Here is a 16,614-nt window from a genome sequence, read left to right on the forward strand (position 1 = left end):
ACCAGGCTGAAGCTAGCGAACAATAACTAGCGAACAATAAGCCAGCGAACAATAAGGCGATATATCTAAAAACCGAAAAAATGAATAAGACACCAACGGCCGTCAAATGAAAAATATTTAAAAAGGCAGACATTCCGTCCAAATATTGCAATTTCAACTCTATCGTGAAATGGTATTTATCCCATCCATTGATAAAACAAGTCACATCTCTTTTTAGGCTAATATTCAGTACCACAGTAAATATGCATCTGTCAAGGGATTATTTGTAGGTGTAAGACCACTAATGCACCCACTTCAATTTAGAACGTATGTAAAAGTAGTCCTTTCCTGTAAAATACAGCATCTTTGAAGTCATTGTTTAATTGAACTAAGATACACATTTGTAGAAATGGGGGTTGGCCTATTCCATGGCTTATAGAGAAAAATGAGGGGTGTCACGGGGTATGACTATATAGGTCTTGTAGAGGAGAAACAGGCGCATCTTTTGCGCAAGGTATTGAAGGGCGCTATGTTCAAATATCTGAAACTAGAGCTCAAAATAAAAAAAAAAATGTTAAAAACAGGGGGGTTGGCCTATTCCATGGCTTCTAGAGAAAAATAATGAGGGGTGTCACGGGGTATGACTATATAGGTCTTGTAGAGGAGAAACAGGCGCATCTTTTGCGCAAGGTATCGAAGGGCGCTATGTTCAAAAATCTGAAACTAGAGCTCAAAATAAAAAAAAAAATGTTGAAAACAGGGGGGTTGGCCTATTCCATGGCTTCTAGAGAAAAATAATGAGGGGTGTCACGGGATATGACTATATAGGTCTTGTAGAGGAGAAACAGGCGCATCTTTTGCGCAAGGTATCGAAGAGCGCTATGTTCAAAAATCTGAAACTAGAGCTCAAAATTAAAAAAAAAATGTTAAAAACAGGGGGGTTGGTCTATTCCATGGCTTCTAGAGAAAAATAATGAGGGGTGTCACGGGGTATGACTATATAGGTCTTGTGGAGCAGAAACAGGCGCATCTTTTGAGCAAGGTATCGAAGGGCGCTATGTTCAAAAATCTGAAACTAGAGCTCAAAATTAAAAAAAAAAAAATGTTAAAAACAGGGGGTTGGCCTATTCCATGGCTTCTACAGAAAAATAATGAGGGGTGTCACGGGGTATGACTATACAGGTCTTGTAGAGGAGAAACAGGCGCATCTTTTGCGCAAGGTATCAACGGGCGCTATGTTCAAAAATCTGAAACTAGAGCTCAAAATTAAAAAAAAAATGTTAAAAACAGGGGGTTGGCTTATTCCATGGCTTCTAGAGAAAAATAATGAGGGGTGTCACGGGGTTTGACTATATTGGTCTTGTAGAGGAGAAACAGGCGCATCTTTTGCGCAAGGTATCGAAGGGCGCTATGTTCAAAAATCTGAAACTAGAGCTCAAAATTAAAAAAAAAAATGTTAAAAACAGGGGGGTTGGCCTATTCCATGGCTTCTAGAGAAAAATAATGAGGGGTGTCACGGGATATGACTATATAGGTCTTGTAGAGGAGAAACAGGCGCATCTTTTGCGCAAGGTATTGAAGGGCGCTATGTTCAAAAATCTGAAACTAGAGCTCAAAATTAAAAAAAAAAAAGGTTAAAAACAAGGGGGTTGGCCTATTCCATGGCTTCTAGAGAAAAATAATGAGGGGTGTCACGGGGTATGACTATATAGGTCTTGTAGAGGAGAAACAGGCGCATCTTATGAGCAAGGTATCGAAGGGCGCTATGTTCAAAAATCTGAAACTAGAGCTCAAAATTTAAAAAAAAAATGTTAAAAACAGGGGGGGGGGTTGGCCATTCCATGGCTTCTAGAGAAAAATAATGAGGGGTGTCACGGGATATGACTATATTGGTCTTGTAGAAGAGAAACAGGCGCATCTTTTGCGCAAGGTATCGAAGGGCGCTATGTTCAAAAATCTGAAACTAGAGCTCAAAATTAAAAAAAAAAAATGTTAAAAACAGGGGGTTGGCCTATTCCATGGCTTCTAGAGAAAAATAATGAGGGTTGTTACGGAGTATGACTATACAGGTCTTGTAGAAGAGAAACAGGCGCATCTTTTGCGCAAGGTATCGAAGGGCGCTATGTTCAAAAATCTGAAACTAGAGCTCAAAATTAAAAAAAAAAATGTTAAAAACAGGGGGGGGGGGTTGGCCTATTCCATGGCTTCTAGAGAAAAATAATGAGGGGTGTCACGGGATATGACTATATTGGTCTTGTAGAAGAGAAACAGGCGCATCTTTTGCGCAAGGTATCGAAAGGCGCTATGTTCAAAAATCTGAAACTAGAGCTCAAAATTAAAAAAAAAAAAATGTTAAAAACAGGGGGGTTGGCCTATTCCATGGCTTCTAGAGAAAAATAATGAGGGGTGTCACGGAGTATGACTATACAGGTCTTGTAGAGGAGAAACAGGCGCATCTTTTGCGCAAGGTATCAAAGGGCGCTATGTTCAAAAATCTGAAACTAGAGCTCAAAATTAAAAAAAAAATGTTAAAAACAGGGGGGGGGGGGGGGGGGGGGGGGGGTTGGCCTATTCCATGGCTTCTAGAGAAAAATAATGAGGGGTGTCACGGGGTTTGACTATATTGGTCTTGTAGAGGAGAAACAGGCGCATCTTTTGCGCAAGGTAGCGAAAAGCGCTATGTTCAAAAATCTTAAACTAGAGCTCAAAATTAAAAAAAACAATGTTAAAAACAGGGGGGTTGGCCTATTCCATTGCTTCTAGAGAAAAATAATGAGGGGTGTCACGGGATATGACTATATTGGTCTTGTAGAGGAGAAACAGGCGCATCTTTTGCGCAAGGTATCGAAGGGTGCTATGTTCAAAAATCTGAAACTAGAGCTCAAAATTAAAAAAAAAAATGTTAAAAACAGGGGGGTTGGCCTATTCCATGGCTTCTAGAGAAAAATAATGAGGGGTGTCACGGGATATGACTATATTGGTCTTGTAGAGGAGAAACAGGCGCATCTTTTGCGCAAGGTATCGAAGGGTGCTATGTTCAAAAATCTTAAACTAGAGCTCAAAATTAAAAAAAAAAATGTTAAAAACAGGGGGGTTGGCCTATTCCATGGCTTCTAGAGAAAAATAATGAGGGATGTCACGGAGTATGACTATATAGGTCTTGTAGAGCAGAAACAGGCGCATCTTTTGAGCAAGGTATCGAAGGGCGCTATGTTCAAAAACCTGAAACTAGTGCTCAAAATTAAAAAAAAAAAATGTTAAAAACAGGGGGGTTGGCCTATTCCATGGCTTCTAGAGAAAAATAATGAGGAGTGTTACGGAGTATGACTATACAGGTCTTGTAGAGGAGAAACAGGCGCATCTTTTGCGCAAGGTATCGAAGGGCGCTATGTTCAAAAATCTGAAACTAGAGCTGAAAATTAAAAAAAAAAATGTTAAAAACAGGGGAGTTGGCCTATTCCATGCCTTCTAGAGAAAAATAATGAGGGGTGTCACGGAGTATGACTATACAGGTCTTGTAGAGCAGAAACAGGCGCATCTTTTGCGCAAGGTATCGAAGGGCGCTATGTTCAAAAATCTGAAACTAGAGCTCAAAATTTAAAAAAAAAAATTGTTAAAAACAGGGGGGGTTGGCCTATTCCATGGTTTCTAGAGAAAAATAATGAGGGGTGTCACGGAGTATGACTATACAGGTCTTGTAGAGGAGGAACAGGCGCATCTTCTGCGCAAGGTATCGAAGGGCGCTATGTTCAAAAATCTGAAACTAGAGCTAAAAATTTAAAAAAAAATGTTAAAAACAGGGGGATTGGCCTATTCCATGGCTTCTAGAGAAAAATAATGAGGGGTGTCACGGGATATGACTATATAGGTCTTGTAGAGGAGAAACAGGCGCATCTTTTGCGCAAGGTATCGAAGGGCGCTATGTTCAAAAATCTTAAACTAGAGCTCAAATTTTTAAAAAAAAATGTTAAAAACAGGGGGGTTGGCCTATTCCATGCCTTCTAGAGAAAAATAATGAGGGGTGTCACGGGATATGACTATATTGGTCTTGTAGAAGAGAAACAGGCGCATCTTTTGCGCAAGGTATCGAAAGGCGCTATGTTCAAAAATCTGAAACTAGAGCTCAAAATTAAAAAAAAAAAAATGTTAAAAACAGGGGGGTTGGCCTATTCCATGGCTTCTAGAGAAAAATAATGACGGGTGTCACGGAGTATGACTATACAGGTCTTGTAGAGGAGAAACAGGCGCATCTTTTGCGCAAGGTATCGAAGGGTGCTATGTTCAAAAATCTGAAACTAGAGCTCAAAATTAAAAAAAAAAATGTTAAAAACAGGGGGGTTGGCCTATTCCATGGCTTCTAGAGAAAAATAATGAGGGGTGTCACGGGATATGACTATATTGGTCTTGTAGAGGAGAAACAGGCGCATCTTTTGCGTAAGGTATCGAAGGGTGCTATGTTCAAAAATCTTAAACTAGAGCTCAAAATTAAAAAAAAAAATGTTAAAAACAGGGGGGTTGGCCTATTCCATGCCTTCTAGAGAAAAATAATGAGGGGTGTCACGGAGTATGACTATACAGGTCTTGTAGAGCAGAAACAGGCGCATCTTTTGCGCAAGGTATCGAAGGGCGCTATGTTAAAAAATCTGAAACTAGAGCTCAAAATTTTAAAAAAAAATTGTTAAAAACAGGGGGGGTTGGCCTATTCCATGGTTTCTAGAGAAAAATAATGAGGGGTGTCACGGAGTATGACTATACAGGTCTTGTAGAGGAGAAACAGGCGCATCTTCTGCGCAAGGTATCGAAGGGCGCTATGTTCAAAAATCTGAAACTAGAGCTCAAAATTAAAAAAAAAAAATGTTAAAAACAGGGGGGTTGGCCTATTCCATGGCTTCTAGAGAAAAATAATGAGGGGTGTCACGGGATATGACTATATAGGTCTTGTTGATGAGAAACAGACGCATCTTTTTCGAAAGGTATCGAAGGGCGCTATGTTCAAAAATCTGAAACTAGAGCTCAAAATTAAAAAAAAAAATGTTAAAAACAGGGGGGGGTTGGCCTATTCCATGGCTTCTAGAGAAAAATAATGACGGGTGTCACGGAGTATGACTATACAGGTCTTGTAGAGGAGAAACAGGCGCATCTTTTGCGCAAGGTATCAAAGGGCGCTATGTTCAAAAATCTGAAACTAGAGCTCAAAATTAAAAAAAAAATGTTAAAAACAGGGGGGGGGTTGGCCTATTCCATGGCTTCTAGAGAAAAATAATGAGGGGTGTCACGGGGTTTGACTATATTGGTCTTGTAGAGGAGAAACAGGCGCATCTTTTGCGCAAGGTAGCGAAAGGTGCTATGTTCAAAAATCTGAAACTAGAGCTCAAAATTAAAAAAAAAAATGTTAAAAACAGGGGGGTTGGCCTATTCCATGGCTTCTAGAGAAAAATAATGAGGAGTGTCACGGGATATGACTATATTGGTCTTGTAGAGGAGAAACAGGCGCATCTTTTGCGCAAGGTATCGAAGGGTGCTATGTTCAAAAATCTGAAACTAGAGCTCAAAATTAAAAAAAAAAATGTTAAAAACAGGGGGGTTAGCCTATTCCATGGCTTCTAGAGAAAAATAATGAGGGGTGTCACGGAGTATGACTATATAGGTCTTGTAGAGCAGAAACAGGCGCATCTTTTGAGCAAGGTATCGAAGGGCGCTATGTTCAAAAATCTGAAACTAGTGCTCAAAATTAAAAAAAAAAAATGTTAAAAACAGGGGGGTTGGCCTATTCCATGGCTTCTAGAGAAAAATAATGAGGAGTGTTACAGAGTATGACTATACAGGTCTTGTAGAGGAGAAACAGGCGCATCTTTTGCGCAAGGTATCGAAGGGCGCTATGTTCAAAAATCTGAAACTAGAGCTCAAAATTTAAAAAAAAATTGTTAAAAACAGGGGGGTTGGCCTATTCCATGCCTTCTAGAGAAAAATAATGAGGGGTGTCACGGAGTATGACTATACAGGTCTTGTAGAGCAGAAACAGGCGCATCTTTTGCGCAAGGTATCGAAGGGCGCTATGTTCAAAAATCTGAAACTAGAGCTAAAAATTTAAAAAAAAATGTTAAAAACAGGGGGGTTGGCCTATTCCATGCCTTCTAGAGAAAAATAATGACGGGTGTCACGGAGTATGACTATACAGGTCTTGTAGAGCAGAAACAGGCGCATCTTTTGCGCAAGGTATCGAAGGGCGCTATGTTAAAAAATCTGAAACTGGAGCTCAAAATTTAAAAAAAAAATTGTTAAAAACAGGGGGGGTTGGCCTATTCCATGGTTTCTAGAGAAAAATAATGAGGAGTGTCACGGAGTATGACTATACAGGTCTTGTAGAAGAGAAACAGGCGCATCTTTTGCGCAAGGTATCGAAGGGCGCTATGTTCAAAAATCTGAAACTAGAGCTCAAAATTAAAAAAAAAAAATGTTAAAAACAGGGGGGTTGGCCTATTCAATGGCTTCTAGAGAAAAACAATGAGGGGTGTCACGGAGTATGACTATACAGGTCTTGTAGAAGAGAAACAGGCGCATCTTTTGCGCAAGGTATCGAAGGGCGCTATGTTCAGAAATCTGAAACAAGAGCTCAAAATTAAAAAAAAAAATGTTAAAAACAGGGGGGTTGGCCTATTCCATGGCTTCTAGAGAAAAATAATGAGGGGTGTCACGGGGTATGACTATATAGGTATTGTAGAGGAAAAATAGGCGCATCTTTTGCGCAAGGTATCGAAGGGCGCTATGTTCAAAAATCTGAAACTAGAGCTCAAAATTTTAAAAAAATGTTAAAAACAGGGGGGTTGGCCTATTCCATGGCTTCTAGAGAAAAATAGTGAGGGGTGTCACGGGGTATGACTATATAGGTATTGTAGAAGAGAAATAGGCGCATCTTTTGCACAAGGTATCGGAGGGCGCTATGTTCAAAAATCTGAAACTAGAGCTCAAAATTTAAAAAAAATGTTAAAAACAGGGGGGTTGGCCTATTCCATGGCTTCTAGAGAAAAATAATGAGGGTTGTCACGGGGTATGACTATATAGGTCTTGTAGAGGAGAAACAGGCGCATCTTTTGCGCAAGGTATCGAAGGGCGCTATGTTCAAAAATCTTAAACTAGAGCTCAAAATTAAAAAAAAAAATGTTAAAAACAGGGGGGTTGGCCTATTCCATGGCTTCTAGAGAAAAATAATGAGGGGTGTCACGGGATATGACTATATAGGTCTTGTAGAGGAGAAACAGGCGCATCTTTTGCGCAAGGTATCGAAGGGCGCTATGTTCAAAAATCTGAAACTAGAGCTCAAAATTAAAAAAAAAAATCTTAAAAACAGGGGGGTTGGCCTATTCCATGGCTTCTAGAGAAAAGTAATGAGGGGTGTCACGGGATATGACTATATTGGTCTTGTAGAGGAGAAACAGGCGCATCTTTTGCGTAAGGTATCGAAGGGTGCTATGTTCAAAAATCTTAAACTAGAGCTCAAAATTAAAAAAAAAAATGTTAAAAACAGGGGGGTTGGCCTATTCCATGCCTTCTAGAGAAAAATAATGAGGGGTGTCACGGAGTATGACTATACAGGTCTTGTAGAGCAGAAACAGGCGCATCTTTTGCGCAAGGTATCGAAGGGCGCTATGTTAAAAAATCTGAAACTAGAGCTCAAAATTTAAAAAAAAAAATGTTAAAAACAGGGGGGGTTGGCCTATTCCATGGTTTCTAGAGAAAAATAATGAGGGGTGTCACGGAGTATGACTATACAGGTCTTGTAGAGGAGAAACAGGCGCATCTTCTGCGCAAGATATCGAAGGGCGTTATGTTCAAAAATCTGAAACTAGAGCTCAAAATTAAAAAAAAAAAATGTTAAAAACAGGGGGGTTGGCCTATTCCATGGCTTCTAGAGAAAAATAATGAGGGGTGTCACGGGATATGACTATATAGGTCTTGTTGATGGGAAACAGACGCATCTTTTTCGAAAGGTATCGAAGGGCGCTATGTTCAAAAATCTGAAACTAGAGCTCAAAATTAAAAAAAAAAATGTTAAAAACAGGGGGGGGTTGGCCTATTCCATGGCTTCTAGAGAAAAATAATGACGGGTGTCACGGAGTATGACTATACAGGTCTTGTAGAGGAGAAACAGGCGCATCTTTTGCGCAAGGTATCAAAGGGCGCTATGTTCAAAAATCTGAAACTAGAGCTCAAAATTAAAAAAAAAATGTTAAAAACAGGGGGGGTTGGCCTATTCCATGGCTTCTAGAGAAAAATAATGAGGGGTGTCACGGGGTTTGACTATATTGGTCTTGTAGAGGAGAAACAGGCGCATCTTTTGCGCAAGGTAGCGAAAGGCGCTATGTTCAAAAATCTGAAACTAGAGCTCAAAATTAAAAAAAAAAATGTTAAAAACAGGGGGGTTGGCCTATTCCATGGCTTCTAGAGAAAAATAATGAGGGGTGTCACGGGATATGACTATATTGGTCTTGTAGAGGAGAAACAGGCGCATCTTTTGCGCAAGGTATCGAAGGGTGCTATGTTCAAAAATCTGAAACTAGAGCTCAAAATTAAAAAAAAAAATGTTAAAAACAGGGGGGTTAGCCTATTCCATGGCTTCTAGAGAAAAATAATGAGGGGTGTCACGGAGTATGACTATATAGGTCTTGTAGAGCAGAAACAGGCGCATCTTTTGAGCAAGGTATCGAAGGGCGCTATGTTCAAAAATCTGAAACTAGTGCTCAAAATTAAAAAAAAAAAATGTTAAAAACAGGGGGGTTGGCCTATTCCATGGCTTCTAGAGAAAAATAATGAGGAGTGTTACGGAGTATGACTATACAGGTCTTGTAGAGGAGAAACAGGCGCATCTTTTGCGCAAGGTATCGAAGGGCGCTATGTTCAAAAATCTGAAACTAGAGCTCAAAATTTAAAAAAAAATTGTTAAAAACAGGGGGGTTGGCCTATTCCATGCCTTATAGAGAAAAATAATGAGGGGTGTCACGGAGTATGACTATACAGGTCTTGTAGAGCAGAAACAGGCGCATCTTTTGCGCAAGGTATCGAAGGGCGCTATGTTCAAAAATCTGAAACTAGAGCTAAAAATTTTAAAAAAAATGTTAAAAACAGGGGGGGGTTGGCCTATTCCATGGCTTCTAGAGAAAAATAATGAGGGGTGTCACGGAGTATGACTATACAGGTCTTGTAGAGCAGAAACAGGCGCATCTTTTGCGCAAGGTATCGAAGGGCGTTATGTTAAAAAATCTGAAACTGGAGCTCAAAATTTAAAAAAAAAATTGTTAAAAACAGGGGGGGTTGGCCTATTCCATGGTTTCTAGAGAAAAATAATGAGGAGTGTCACGGAGTATGACTATACAGGTCTTGTAGAAGAGAAACAGGCGCATCTTTTGCGCAAGGTATCGAAGGGCGCTATGTTCAAAAATCTGAAACTAGAGCTCAAAATTAAAAAAAAAAATTGTTAAAAACAGGGGGGTTGGCCTATTCAATGGCTTCTAGAGAAAAACAATGAGGGGTGTCACGGAGTATGACTATACAGGTCTTGTAGAAGAGAAACAGGCGCATCTTTTGCGCAAGGTATCGAAGGGCGCTATGTTCAGAAATCTGAAACAAGAGCTCAAAATTAAAAAAAAAAAATGTTAAAAACAGGGGGGTTGGCCTATTCCATGGCTTCTAGAGAAAAATAATGAGGGGTGTCACGGGGTATGACTATATAGGTATTGTAGAGGAAAAATAGGCGCATCTTTTGCGCAAGGTATCGAAGGGCGCTATGTTCAAAAATCTGAAACTAGAGCTCAAAATTTTAAAAAAATGTTAAAAACAGGGGGGTTGGCCTATTCCATGGCTTCTAGAGAAAAATAGTGAGGGGTGTCACGGGGTATGACTATATAGGTATTGTAGAAGAGAAATAGGCGCATCTTTTGCACAAGGTATCGAAGGGCGCTATGTTCAAAAATCTGAAACTAGAGCTCAAAATTTTAAAAAAATGTTAAAAACAGGGGGGTTGGCCTATTCCATGGCTTCTAGAGAAAAATAATGAGGGGTGTCACGGGGTATGACTATATAGGTCTTGTAGAGGAGAAACAGGCGCATCTTTTGCGCAAGGTATCGAAGGGCGCTATGTTCAAAAATCTTAAACTAGAGCTCAAAATTAAAAAAAAAAATGTTAAAAACAGGGGGGTTGGCCTATTCCATGGCTTCTAGAGAAAAATAATGAGGGGTGTCACGGGATATGACTATATAGGTCTTGTAGAGGAGAAACAGGCGCATCTTTTGCGCAAGGTATCGAAGGGCGCTATGTTCAAAAATCTGAAACTAGAGCTCAAAATTAAAAAAAAAAATCTTAAAAACAGGGGGGTTGGCCTATTCAATGGCTTCTAGAGAAAAACAATGAGGGGTGTCACGGAGTATGACTATACAGGTCTTGTAGAAGAGAAACAGGCGCATCTTTTGCGCAAGGTATCGAAGGGCGCTATGTTCAAAAATCTGAAACAAGAGCTCAAAATTTTAAAAAAAATTGTTAAAAATAGGGGGGGGTTGGCCTATTCCATGGTTTCTAGAGAAAAATAATGACGGGTGTCACGGAGTATGACTATACAGGTCTTGTAGAGGAGAAACAGGCGCATATTCTGCGCAAGGTATCGAAGAGCGCTATGTTCAAAAATCTGAAACTAGAGCTAAAAATTTAAAAAAAAATGTTAAAAACAGGGGGATTGGCCTATTCCATGGCTTCTAGAGAAAAATAATGAGAGGTGTCACGGGATATGACTATATAGGTCTTGTAGAGGAGAAACAGGCGCATCTTTTGCGCAAGGTATCGAAGGGCGCTATGTTCAAAAATCTGAAACTAGAGCTCAAAATTAAAAAAAAAAATGTTAAAAACAGGGGGGGGGGGTTGGCCTATTCCATGGCTTCTAGAGAAAAATAATGAGGGGTGTCACGGGATATGACTATATTGGTCTTGTAGAAGAGAAACAGGCGCATCTTTTGCGCAAGGTATCGAAAGGCGCTATGTTCAAAAATCTGAAACTAGAGCTCAAAATTAAAAAAAAAAAAATGTTAAAAACAGGGGGGTTGGCCTATTCCATGGCTTCTAGAGAAAAATAATGACGGGTGTCACGGAGTATGACTATATAGGTCTTGTAGAGGAGAAACAGGCGAATATTCTGCGCAAGGTATCGAAGAGCGCTATGTTCAAAAATCTGAAACTAGAGCTAAAAATTTTAAAAAAAATGTTAAAAACAGGGGGATTGGCCTTTTCCATGGCTTCTAGAGAAAAATAATGAGAGGTGTCACGGGATATGACTATATAGGTCTTGTAGAGGAGAAACAGGCGCATCTTTTGCGCAAGGTATCGAAGGGCGCTATGTTCAAAAATCTGAACTAGAGCTCAAAATTAAAAAAAAAAATGTTAAAAACAGGAGGGTTGGCCTATTCCATGGCTTCTAGAGAAATGTAATGAGGGGTGTCACGGGATATGACTATATTGGTCTTGTAGAGGAGAAACAGGCGCATCTTTTGCGCAAGGTATCGAAGGGCGCTATGTTCAAAAATCTGAAACTAGAGCTCAAAATTTTAAAAAAATGTTAAAAACAGGGGGGTTGGCCTATTCCATGGCTTCTAGAGAAAAATAATGAGGGGTGTCACGGGATATGACTATATTGGTCTTATAGAGGAGAAACAGGCGGCGCATCTTTTGCGCAAGGTATCGAAGGGCGCTATGTTCAAAAATCTGAAACTAGAGCTCAAAATTAAAAAAAAATATGTTAAAACAGGGGGGGGGGGGGGGTTGGCCTATTCCATGGCTTCTAGAGAAAAATAATGAGGGGTGTCACGGGATATGACTATATTGGTCTTATAGAGGAGAAACAGGCGCATCTTTTGCGCAAGGTATCGAAGGGCGCTATGTTCAAAAATCTGAAACTAGAGCTCAAAATTAAAAAAAAAAATGTTAAAAACAGGGGGGTTGGCCTATTCAATGGCTTCTAGACAAAAAACAATGGGGGGTGTCACGGAGTATGACTATACAGGTCTTGTAGAGCAGAAACAGGCGCATCTTTTGCGCAAGGTATCGAAGGGCGCTATGTTCAAAAATCTGAAACTAGAGCTCAAAATTAAAAAAAAAATTGTTAAAAACAGGGGGGGTTGGCCTATTCCATGGTTTCTAGAGAAAAATAATGAGGGGTGTCACGGAGTATGACTATACAGGTCTTGTAGAGGAGAAACAGGCGCATCTTTTGCGCAAGGTATCGAAGGGCGCTATGTTCAAAGATCTGAAACTAGAGCTCAAAATTAAAAAAAAAATGTTAAAAACAGGGGGGGGGGGGTTGGGGGGGGGGGGGGGGGGGGGGGGGGTTGGCCTATTCCATGGCTTCTAGAGAAAAATAATGAGGGGTGTCACGGAATATGACTATATTGGTCTTATAGAGGAGAAACAGGCGCATCTTTTGCGCAAGGTATCGAAGGGTGCTATGTTCAAAAATCTGAAACTAGAGGTCAAAATTTGAAAAAAAAAATTATTTAAAACAGGGGATGAGGGATGCCACAGGGTATGACTATATAGGTCTTGTAATAGAGAAACAGGTGCATCTTTTGCGCAAGGTATCGAAGGGCGCTATGTTCAAAAATCTGAAACTAGAGCTCAAAATTAAAAAAAATAATGTTAAAAACAGGGGGATTGGCCTATTCCATGGCTTCTATAGAAAAACAATGAGGGGTGTCACGGGGTATGACCATATAGGTCTTGTAGAAGAGAAACAGGCGCATCTTTTGCGCAAGGTATCGAAGGGCGCTATGTTCAAAAATCTGAAACTAGAGCTCAAAATTAAAAAAAAAATGTTAAAAACAGGGGGGTTGGCCTATTCAATGGCTTCTAGAGAAAAATAATGAGGGGTGTCACGGGGTATGACTATATAGGTCTTGAAGAGGAGAAACAGGCGCATCTTTTGCGCAAGGTATCGAAGGGCGCTATGTTCAAAAATCTGAAACTAGAGCTCAAAATTTTAAAAAAATGTTAAAAACAGGGGGGTTGGCCTATTCCATGGCTTCTAGAGAAAAATAATGAGGGGTGTCACGGGATATGACTATATTGGTCTTATAGAGGAGAAACAGGCGGCGCATCTTTTGCGCAAGGTATCGAAGGGCGCTATGTTCAAAAATCTGAAACTAGAGCTCAAAATTAAAAAAAAATATGTTAAAACAGGGGGGGGGGGGGGGGGGTTGGCCTATTCCATGGCTTCTAGAGAAAAATAATGAGGGGTGTCACGGGATATGACTATATTGGTCTTATAGAGGAGAAACAGGCGCATCTTTTGCGCAAGGTATCGAAGGGCGCTATGTTCAAAAATCTGAAACTAGAGCTCAAAATTAAAAAAAAAAATGTTAAAAACAGGGGGGTTGGCCTATTCAATGGCTTCTAGACAAAAAACAATGGGGGGTGTCACGGAGTATGACTATACAGGTCTTGTAGAGCAGAAACAGGCGCATCTTTTGCGCAAGGTATCGAAGGGCGCTATGTTCAAAAATCTGAAACTAGAGCTCAAAATTAAAAAAAAAATTGTTAAAAACAGGGGGGGTTGGCCTATTCCATGGTTTCTAGAGAAAAATAATGAGGGGTGTCACGGAGTATGACTATACAGGTCTTGTAGAGGAGAAACAGGCGCATCTTTTGCGCAAGGTATCGAAGGGCGCTATGTTCAAAGATCTGAAACTAGAGCTCAAAATTAAAAAAAAAATGTTAAAAACAGGGGGGGGGGGTTGGGGGGGGGGGGGGTTGGCCTATTCCATGGCTTCTAGAGAAAAATAATGAGGGGTGTCACGGAATATGACTATATTGGTCTTATAGAGGAGAAACAGGCGCATCTTTTGCGCAAGGTATCGAAGGGTGCTATGTTCAAAAATCTGAAACTAGAGGTCAAAATTTGAAAAAAAAAATTATTTAAAACAGGGGATGAGGGATGCCACAGGGTATGACTATATAGGTCTTGTAATAGAGAAACAGGTGCATATTTTGCGCAAGGTATCGAAGGGCGCTATGTTCAAAAATCTGAAACTAGAGCTCAAAATTAAAAAAAATAATGTTAAAAACAGGGGGATTGGCCTATTCCATGGCTTCTATAGAAAAACAATGAGGGGTGTCACGGGGTATGACCATATAGGTCTTGTAGAAGAGAAACAGGCGCATCTTTTGCGCAAGGTATCGAAGGGCGCTATGTTCAAAAATCTGAAACTAGAGCTCAAAATTAAAAAAAAAATGTTAAAAACAGGGGGGTTGGCCTATTCAATGGCTTCTAGAGAAAAATAATGAGGGGTGTCACGGGGTATGACTATATAGGTCTTGAAGAGGAGAAACAGGCGCATCTTTTGCGCAAGATATCGAAGGGCGCTATGTTCAAAAATCTGAAACTAGAGCTCAAAATTAAAAAAAAAAAATGTTAAAAACAGGGTGGGGTTTGTCTATTCATTGGCTTCTAGAGAAAAATAATGAGGGGTGTCACGGGGTATGACTATATAGGTCTTGTAGAGTAGAAACAGGCACATCTTTTGCGCAAGGTATCGAAGGGAGCTATGTTCAAAAATCTGAAACTAGGGCTCAAAATTTAAAAAAAAATGTTAGAATAAGGGGGGTTGGCCTATTCCATGGCTTCTAGAGAAAAATAATGAGGGGTGTCACGGGGTATGACTATATAGGTCTTGTAGAGGAGAAACTGGCGCATCTTTTGAGCAAGGTATCGAAGGGCGCTATGTTCAAAAATCTGAAACTAGAGTTCAAAATTTGAAAAGAAAATTTATTAAAAACAGGGGGGGTTGGCCTATTCCATGGCTTCTAGAGAAAAATAATGAGGGGTGTCACAGGGTATGACTATATCGGTCTTGTAGTACAGAAGCAGGTGCATCTTTTGCGCAAGGTATCGAAGGGCGCTATGTTCAAAAATCTGAAACTAGCGCACAAAATTTGAAAAAAAAAATTGTTAAAAACAGGGGGGGGGGGGGGGGGAGGTTGGCCTATTCCATGGCTTCTAGAGAAAAATAATGAGGGATGTCACGGAGTATGACTATATGAGTCTTGTAGAGGAGAAACAGGCGCATCTTTTGCGCAAGGTATCGAAGGGCGCTATGTTAAAAAATCTGAAACTAGAGCTCAAAATTTGAAGAAAAGTGGTTAAAAACAGGGGAGTTGGCCTATTTCATGGCTTCTAAAGAAAAATAATGAGGGGTGTCCCGGGGTATGACTATATAGGTCTTGTAGAGGAGAAAGAGGCGCATCTTTTGCGCAAGGTATCGAAGGGCGCTATGTTAAAAAATCTGAAACTAGAGCTCAAAATTTGAAAAAAAAATGGAATAAAACAGATCGGGTTGGCCTATTGGTGTAATACCTCCATTGATTTTCATTTATTATTTTTTTTTTTTTGAATTTGCAGTTTTCCAAAAAATTGTGGAGAATTTATCTTTGTTTCAAATTAAAAAATTAACATAACATTTCATTGCATATAAGAAAATAACTATCACTGTCAGTTAACCAATCAAATTTGCCCCTTATTTAACCTGTGTACAAGCTTTAGTAACCATGCAACCTCAAGTTTCCAAAATATTCTATAGAAACCCCAAATAAAACAATAATGATTCTTTGAAATACCCAAGATACATGTATATGTTGATGACCCAGAAATGTTTGACTGCAATAAAATGATGGATTAATTACCTACAGCTGTCAAATTTAAGGGAATATTTTTTCGACCTATTTTTGTATGCAACCGGATGTGACATGCCATGATTTGGTGGTATTACACCTGAAGAAGACATTTTTATTTAATAAACTGAAAGGGATTTTTTCCTTTGTAATACTGTTTTTTTCAAGCATTCCTGTCATGTTTTGTCATAATCAGTTCAATAGTTTGAGAAAAATCTAGTATAATGTACGACGACATCTTCAGCGATTCGTGCAGATATTTTTCGAAAAATCCAAACCAACCCGCATCATGATAGAATATAGTGTGGACCAATAATGATTAAATATTATCTCTTTTGGTCCATTTATACATGTCATTTCCTAAAAATTTCAACTTTTCAGGCCAATAAATAAAAATAATGAAGTAACTTTCACTCATTTATGATAGAAATGTTACAATAAATTACATTGAGTAATTGAAGTATTCAAGCAGAATGAACAATCCATTTAAAAGTTTACTGGAGGTTTTAATAAGTCCTTACGTAAAACTTAAATTTACGCAGCGTTCCAGAGAGGGACATAACAAGCTTCTCTATTAGTGAATAATTTGTTGGTGCTGCTTTAAAAAATAATCACATTTACTTATAACTATATATTTATTAAAATATTTCTGAGAGAAAACTTTCTATTATAGCAGAATATAAGAAAAAAGGATAAAAAGCTCCCCAAAACACCGTGAAGTATGGCTTGTTCTGTTAACTAATATTCATGGTAGAGTCCAATTTCAAGGAAATGTTCTCATAAAATATGTTTTGGAGACTCAATCCACTCAGAATATTTCATTGTTTGTAATATTTCACTTGAATAGCAAGAAATTTTAACACACGAGTATACTCACAAGGTCAAAGGTGCATGTACAGCACCCCATATTAGGTGTAATACCACCATTGATTTTC

At 39.3% G+C, this 16,614-nt stretch overlaps 1 long non-coding RNA gene across 6 annotated transcripts; it reads left to right on the top strand.

Annotated features, from left to right (window-relative positions):
* Positions 1–426: 426 nt before the first annotated feature.
* On the top strand, positions 427–15,243 carry LOC127724540 (uncharacterized). Of its 6 annotated transcripts, XR_007992553.1 has the most exons (10): positions 427–1,513; positions 3,672–4,241; positions 4,775–4,914; positions 6,337–6,691; positions 7,042–7,751; positions 8,109–8,146; positions 12,769–12,906; positions 13,451–13,666; positions 14,186–14,323; positions 15,230–15,243. It is a non-coding gene; the product is annotated as an uncharacterized LOC127724540 (long non-coding RNA). The 6 variants fall into 6 exon arrangements; XR_007992554.1 differs by lacking the exons at positions 3,672–4,241; positions 4,775–4,914; positions 6,337–6,691; positions 7,042–7,751; positions 15,230–15,243 and adding exons at positions 1,910–2,409; positions 3,315–3,491; positions 5,805–5,981 and having other exon boundaries at positions 427–1,551; positions 14,186–14,428; XR_007992555.1 differs by lacking the exons at positions 4,775–4,914; positions 6,337–6,691; positions 7,042–7,751; positions 15,230–15,243 and adding an exon at positions 5,805–5,981 and having other exon boundaries at positions 3,672–4,557; positions 14,186–14,428.
* The last annotated feature ends 1,371 nt before the right edge of the window (positions 15,244–16,614 follow it).

The sequence above is a fragment of the Mytilus californianus genome, unplaced genomic scaffold, assembly GCF_021869535.1.
Source record: "Mytilus californianus isolate M0D057914Y unplaced genomic scaffold, xbMytCali1.0.p SCAF_14, whole genome shotgun sequence".
In the NCBI taxonomy this organism is placed as follows: domain Eukaryota; kingdom Metazoa; phylum Mollusca; class Bivalvia; order Mytilida; family Mytilidae; genus Mytilus; species Mytilus californianus.